Source organism: Pinus tabuliformis, chromosome X, assembly GCF_031772625.1.
Source record: "Pinus tabuliformis cultivar Carrire ecotype Pingquan chromosome X, CPIR1, whole genome shotgun sequence".
NCBI lineage: Eukaryota > Viridiplantae > Streptophyta > Pinopsida > Pinales > Pinaceae > Pinus > Pinus tabuliformis.
In genome coordinates this window covers 4271717-4279487 of record NC_142308.1, presented here as the reverse complement: position 1 = coordinate 4279487, position 7771 = coordinate 4271717, and the positions used below count along the sequence as shown (strand labels likewise).

At 39.0% G+C, this 7771-nt stretch overlaps 1 long non-coding RNA gene across 1 annotated transcript; it reads left to right on the top strand.

Annotated features, from left to right (window-relative positions):
• The first annotated feature begins 302 nt into the window (after window positions 1–302).
• Window positions 303–2586, top strand: LOC149137992 (uncharacterized). The gene is made up of 2 exons (XR_016264811.1): window positions 303–706; window positions 1885–2586. It is a non-coding gene; the product is annotated as an uncharacterized LOC149137992 (long non-coding RNA).
• The last annotated feature ends 5185 nt before the right edge of the window (window positions 2587–7771 follow it).

Below are 7771 nucleotides of genomic sequence, written 5' to 3'. Positions count from 1 at the left end.
CAAACCAAAATCATTGATCAGGAATGCTAGGCTTTTTGTAGCATATTTTAAGGGTTGGGTTAGGTAGTTTCATCAAAATTGGGTGGTGTAGACTGATGTCTCTAGAGGATTGAGGTAGAGGAAAAGGGTGATACTAATGATGAGGATCCCAATATAAGTGGTTGTGCACCATTAATTGTCATTTATATTTTCCATTTAAATATTCTTGCTCATTTATTCATAATGATTTCTTTCCAAGTTTATATATACATATATATCACATTCTCTGCTTCCAGTTTTTTTGGGTGTCACGTTTCCAGTGCGTTTCTGTTTCAGAAATGCATACCTATTTCACCGTATCATGCAACTTAGCTTTTAACCAATATTCACTTTATAAAAAGTTGCGAACATCTTGGAATAGCCCCTTACATGGGCACATGTGCCAGATGAATTTTCGGTTGGAATTACAAGACTGAGGCATAAATGATTTTCTTCTTGCAAAGATAATTTTTCTTGTTGTATAGTATATGCCCTTTTTGAAAGCAAAATTTTCTTGTCCAGTATTTATAATGTGAATCAAAGTGAAGTTTGCGTGTGAGCCTTTTGAATGGTTATGTATTTGGAGTGTTATTTTGCTTAATGTTTGTGTACGAGTGTCTCACATAATGTTCTGTATCTCATGCAGCCCAAGGCAAGAATTTAGATGAGTTTTTCAAGTCAACAGCAGGTACAAACTGGTTTACCAGATTCAGTATGTTTTGAGTTGCATGACAGTCTTTCTATACAGTGTATATATTCATAGAGTGTAAAATATGTCTAACTTTCATTTTTTAAAATGGAAAGTTATGACTAGTTTCTGGAGAGACAATGCAGAGAAGCCAGTGTTTGGATGGCAAAAGAGTGAAGATGTCCATGTAGATGCTTAAAATAGGACAGCATTTGCATAATGATGGCATTTAGTCATCAGACACCTGACATAATGGAGCTTGGATGACTTGCTATTGAAATTGATTTTGTATGGTCTAGTGACAATTAGGTTTTTTGGTTTTTGGGTAATCGAGTATTTGACTGGGTAGAGTATGCTAGGCATTATAGATTTTTGTTCAGTGTGATGATAAAAGAACCATGTCAAAACTCAGGCTTTAGGAAACCAATGTATGTGAGCTAGGTTGTTATAATTTCAGCACATGGATAGGGGAACAGAAAAATACTTAGTTATGATAATATCTGAACATTTGTTTCATTTGACCTGCTTAATAAAATACATACCCAAACAAGTCATAGCATTTTATGATAAAGTTTAAACGCCTGGTTCCTTTGATTATTGCTTATTCTTGTTCTGCAGCTTTTCTTTCAACTCTCCAACAAATTGCCTAGCCAGATTTGTCTAGCAGCTAAAATGCATAGGCAATTTATATGGTTACATTATTTTTAATCCTCAGAACTGTTGTTTATCCTCTCTTGATAAGCACCATTTCTTTCACTTTGCCTTTTTATTTCAGTTGAGTCGCAACTAGACTGGTCTCTGGGCCACATATCTACTCCTGAAGGAGTATCTCTTACAAACGTGGTCAAAGGAATTGTACTCTGCAACTTGGTGTAGGCCTTAAAATACTTGATTTCTGTATATCAACCTAATAGTGTGTTTGGACTCTGTTTGGCCTAATCTATTTAAGCATAGGTACTGGTTCAATGGGAAATTTATCTCATATAATGTTTTGATTAAAGATTTGTTGAGACATGATGAGTGAGTCAGTGACTACTAACTAGTGCTAACAGTAATTAAATAGAATTGAGCGTTTAGTGTAGACAAGACTAATTTTGAATTCTATCAATTTCTTTGATTAGCTTGTCTAGTTTAAGATTGAATCTTCCACTGTGCTGATGATTACTAGTGCCTTGCAGGAAAATTCCAAACTGATCTTGGCAAAGCATGGGCTGCTGAGATAGTTTCTAGGAGAAACAGAAGCTAACAACATGTGTGTAAATGATGTTATTCTTCCAAGGGAACTGAACTGTTTGGACTGTTAAACCGGTTTATTCATCTTCCAAGGTCATTCTTTATTTTCATAACTTCAAATAATTTTAAGGGGCTTATTTGAGGTCACAGATGCCTGCAACATCTCTTGACATGTTATTGTACCAGTTAGTCTGGATTAAAATAAAATCACTTCCATTTAGAAAATAAAGGAAGTTTGCATTCTGTTAGTCTAGAGGAATGTTGGAAATGAGGTGTCCTCTCTTTTTATCCTCTGTGATAATGGAGCCAATTTTAATTGGGTTACAAGCTGTGGGTGGAAAGGCATTGTATGATGTTTTTCCTTCAGTTCTTAGAGATGTTAACTTGCATGGCAATTAGCATTCTTCTTGTGGCACATTGAAAATAGTGAAGTTTGGTTTATGATTAGAATTACTTGGTTTATGATTACGCATCTCAGTGAGTGTGTTGGGTATGAAGGGGCAACAAAGAGATCTAGATCAAGCAATGAGGGTTTGATTAACTAGATCAGATACAATGTTGTATGTAATTCCTCAGTTAGACCATTTTCCTAAGAAGGGAGCCCATGTAATTTTGGAATTTTAACGAAGAACTGTGATTGGGTTGAATCCGTGTCATTTTTGTGATTGCTATTGGTAAATTTGCTTCCGCTGAATTTATTTACTTAATACCCTAGCTCTGCTTTTATTTAGTAGACAAATATGCTCAGAACTAATTTTTGGATTGCTAGCTTAAGAAAATTAACATGGAGTCAGAGCATAATCTTTGAAGATTACTGATCTTTGAATCACAGGTGCTAGGTTCATATTGGATTGTTGAGGCCAGTTTTGGTCATGATCATGTGAGCAGATTTTTCTCTTTTTTCTTTTTCTTTTAAGGTCAAAGAAATCGACTGTGCAGTTTAGCTGAAGAGTTTTTTGTTTTTTGTTTTTACAAATGGAGGGGGCTGAATTATTTTTTAGACCAAGATAACATAAAAATGGAGGCCATAGTGGCCGACAACCTGTGGCTGTCATACCTGCTGATAGGGCAGCAGGCAGGCCCACACTAGAAAGAACGGTTTGAGGAAACAACAACAAAAAACACTCTGAGGCTGTGGGTGTGAGGAGAAGCCGTTGTGTTGGGGTAGTGTTGCTGGCCGAGAGCAAACAAATTGAACCAAAACAGGAAACATGGACAGCAGGGGTATCAGTCGACAACAATATAGCATGACGGAGGGAGAAGCCACTGATAATGGTAGAGCATTGATGCAAGCTGACCACGGGCAAAGTGTTGCATATATAGGGTGTCACAAATTGAGAAGAGTCACCAGGAATAGCAAGGAATAGTTGACGTGGGTTGGGCACAAGGATATAGGGCCGCGAGAGTTCGAATGGCGGCTAGAGAAGATCAAGCAGAACACTGCTAAGACAAGGAGCAACATGATAGGTATGACCAACATCTAGATAGGGTTAGGTTGTCGCACAGAGAGGGCCACACACAGAATTGAGGTCATAGCAGCGAGATGCAACCAATAGTAGCCCCCTAACAGAAGGGATACACCTATAGTGACATAGGGAGGCTCGAAGGTAGGCCATAATAGGGATGTTGGGCCAAACAAGGAAAGTTGCGGTTGAGGAAGGGTCGAGTTTATACAACGACAAAGAAGTTGGTTAAATGTTGAGTGAATAGGTGGCTAGTGTGAAATTTCCTTAATTGCAACAACTGGAAATTAATCTTTTATCTTATGCGGTTTATTTGTCTTCAGAAATTATTACGACAAATAGTGATTAATTCACTTCTGCAATCTTCACAAATAAAATTCAAGAGCTGAGAAAATAATGCGCACACAAAATTATGGACACCAAGATTTTTGGGCAATAGTCCCTGGAAAAACTCCTATGTGGGGAAAGCAATTCAACAGATGAGGGTTTATATTATTAATCCTTAAACAATTTGAGAAATAAAACTGCTTGCTTGATACTGGCAAAGCATGGTCATACAATTTTCTCCATTGGAAAATAAATCTGGAAACCCATGTTTCCTCTGCAAAATAAACTCGACCTCCTTTGTGCCACTGTCACCACCTGTTTGCTATGCACATTAGAAATTCTTGCGGTCGAAACTGGAACTCGCACCACTACATGAAAATTGCTCCTGCAACTCGCACATTCTCTGGCACCTATCTCCGGAAATTGGAAATTGATCTGTTGCTTAGATATGCACACTAGCTAACTCACACTACCTGATACGACCTCTATAGATTTATTTGACCTCCCTTCCTATCACTGGAATGTTGGAAAATGTATGGAATTCTTCTCCAAAATCCTCTACTGAAACCCTGTCGTTGTTGTCTCCCTCTGCTTCAACTGCGTCCTTTCCGATCATTGCAGTTGGGTAAGCCAAACTGCTCAAGTGTGTCTCTCCAAATTGCACCGACTTGCTCTTATTATCTCTCACTGAGCAATAAATGGCCATGATCTAATCACAATTGATGTCTAAGATCATCTTGACCCCCATTAAATGACTTTTCTGGAAGTCTCTAGAGTAAAATTGATTTTCTTTAATTAATTTGATTTAATTAACCAATTTTCCCAAGTTAGACTTCAGAAAGTAAAGAATAATTGGCTAATAAATCTAGTTGAGGTGTTTCTTGCGAAACCTTTTCTGGGTATTGTAGAAAATGTGTTCCTTAGCCTCATAGACACCATAGAGACTATAACATTTGTCCGTTGCTACCAAAAACTAACACTCTCTATTAGCGAGGAAGGTGTTCTCCACTACTCCCATCTTATCCCTGAAGAAGACAAACTTTGGCTTACCCAAGGCCTTGGTGAGTGTTCACACCTAATCTTCAACGGTTGGGTAAACTAGAACGTGAACAGTCATCAAGAAGATGAACTGATCCGTCCCATTTGATGTATATAAACAATAGTTATCTAATGAAATAATCAGTCAGTTTTCTTCTGCCCATTTTGGAGTTACCCTGGCCTGACATGGTATCAGAGCACAGGTCCTAGATTCCTTGTAACTCCCTTATCTCTGTCCTGAGCGCTCCTCTGTCCTGAGCGCTGCTCAGTCCTGAGCGCTGCTCTCTCCTGAGCGCTGCTCTGCCCTGAGTATCATTAATTCTCTGCGCATCAGTTAAAAAAAAAAAATTGTCCTGCGATTCGCTGCCTCTCCACACCAGATGCACTGGCTCTGCAACAGATCATTGAGAACGTTGTAGATCCTTCCGTTGAGGAGATTTCAAAGGAAACGCCGACTTGCAGCTCGTTGTTCTCAGGAACATTCAGGTACATTTCCCCATTGTATGGTATCGTACTCCTTGAGCTTCCCTATGGCATAATCATCAATAGCATTAGCATCTACCGCCTTCTTGCTCTCACCGGTGACATAATAGATTTTTTTTCTACCCCTCTTTCATCCGGGTCTCTGTTGACATATCTCATCACGCCCTCGAGCCTCAGATCAGAGCCATTGATAGCCTCACGACCTTGATTTCTGAGAGTTTTTTGGGCGCTCCTCCGGTGACCTTTGCAACTCTGAGCAAGGCAAGCTCAGCCTTGAGCTCCTTGAGCCGGCTTAACAACTCTATTTTTTTTCTTGTTGCGGAGTTCATGAACCTTAATCCTGGCCTGAAGCGCCATTTCGATTCAAATCTTTTCGCAAGTCCGCTCTGCGCCTCGGCTCCTTATCCATGGTGTTATAATTGTAAACACGGATAATCATGTCATCTGCACCAGCTACAACCCATTGTTTGCGTGCTATGAACTTGGCAGACCGCACTGCAAATAAGCACTAGCATTAGATATGTGCTTCATAGACAACTCATATATTCTGCTATGCCAATATGATGTATAGAACATGCTTCTACTGTGCGTACCTGGAAGTTTTGTGACTTCAAAAGACTTTGCCAAAGTCTGCCATAAATAAGATTCAGCATAAATTAGGTTTATACAGAGAACTTAATTTCTGAAGGTGTGAACACCTCAGGCTGGGGAGGTCCGCATAAGATATTGTATGTGGCTCTATACTTGAAGCGGAAATAATCAAGACGGTTTTTTTTTACCATGCATTTGTTTGGACACGAAGCTGCGGGGATTGTTGAAGTGATCGTTAAAGCCTTGCCCTGTAATGTCATCGTGTATTCGGTTTTAGATGTTGGCTTCGAATTACAGTGATAGGTACTCCTTTCAAATGTTTTGTGCTTTGTTTGTCTTTGGAGTGTTAAAAAGTTGATTCGAATTATAGGGATAGCTACTCCTTTGAAATCTTTTGTGATCTGTGCGTCGCCTTTGAGATTGCGGGGATTATTGAAGTGATATATTAATACAATGAAGTGAAGTGATCCCTTGCGCATTTTTGATATATTGAAGTGATATAGAATGAAGTGATATATTGAAGTGATCCATTGCGCATTTTTCAAAACATAGTAGTATTGCAGTGATATGTACAATGAAATGCTGATGCTTTTAGCAAATATTAGAGGGATTTAAAGGCTGTAACGTAAGGATTTTTTTAGCAGAAGTAATTTTTTACAGAATGCATTCAATCATCTCTATGGTCGAAATAGTTCTCACTGGCAAGGAGAACTATTCTGAATGGTCTCGGATGGTAAAACACACCCTCATCTACAATGAGTTGTGGAAAGGAGTGTGTGTCGGAGAAGAAGACAAAGACCCTGTGCAGCCTACATCAGATAAAGAACTTGTCATTTGGAAAACAAGAACAGCAAAGCCTATGCATTGATCGCAGCATCTGTAAATGAAGAAGTAAGTCGTCATATTTCATCCTATTCCACTGCCTTTGAAGCTTTACAAAAGCTGAAAGAACTCTATGATTCACATTCTGCACTTGAAGTTGTTTAGCTCATGATTAAACTCTTCACTCTTGAACTGAAAAATAATGATCCTCTTGCTCTTGCATCTGAAATAAAGTCTATAATGCATGATATTAAATCCACTAAGGTTGAGCTGGATATCTCTCTTATTGCCTTTCTCAAAGCACTCTATCCTACCTACTCCAATTATCTTGAGTCATTACAAGCAAATGGAAATCTTAAAGATATAACCTTTGACTCTCTTGTGAAAAAGTTTGCTGAAAGAGAGAAAGCCTTTGGAAAGAAGACAGTCCCTGAATCTTCTAAAGGGACTGTTTGCCTTGCTCATAAAGAAAAGCATCCTGCTCAAGATTCTACAAGAGGAAGAGGTGGACGAAGAGGAAGAGGAAGATACTTCAGAGGCAGGGGGGGCAGACATTCTCAAGGAGAAAAGGCAGATCTGCATTGCATTCACTGCAAACAAAATGGATCACATGATGCTTCTACATGCAAGCTACCATGGGACAAAATTGAGCAGAGAAGAAATCAGCAGAAAGGTAAAACTGATGACACAGACAAAGGTAAAGCACCTGAATCCGCTCACTATATTGAGGCACAATGTAACATTGGAGTAAATGAAGATTTGTTTAATGCTTCACTTGCTTCTTCGAAAAATGATTGGTTGCTTGATTCAGGAGCAACCTGTCATATGACTCATAGGAAAGATTTTTTTGAAGATTTCACTGACAATGTTGATGGAGCAGTATACTTTGCAGATCAGTCAAAAATCAAACCATCAGGGCTTGGCACAATCAGGCTTAAACTGCCTGGTCTTCTAGACTTTCTTCTGGATCATGTTCTATATCTCCCACAGCTCAAGAGAAACTTGCTGTCCCTGGTCCACATCCGCCAGCAAGGTCACTCCATTCATATGTTTGATGGCAAGCTTGAGGTAAGAAAGGCATCTGACCACTCACTTGTCATGAGGGGTA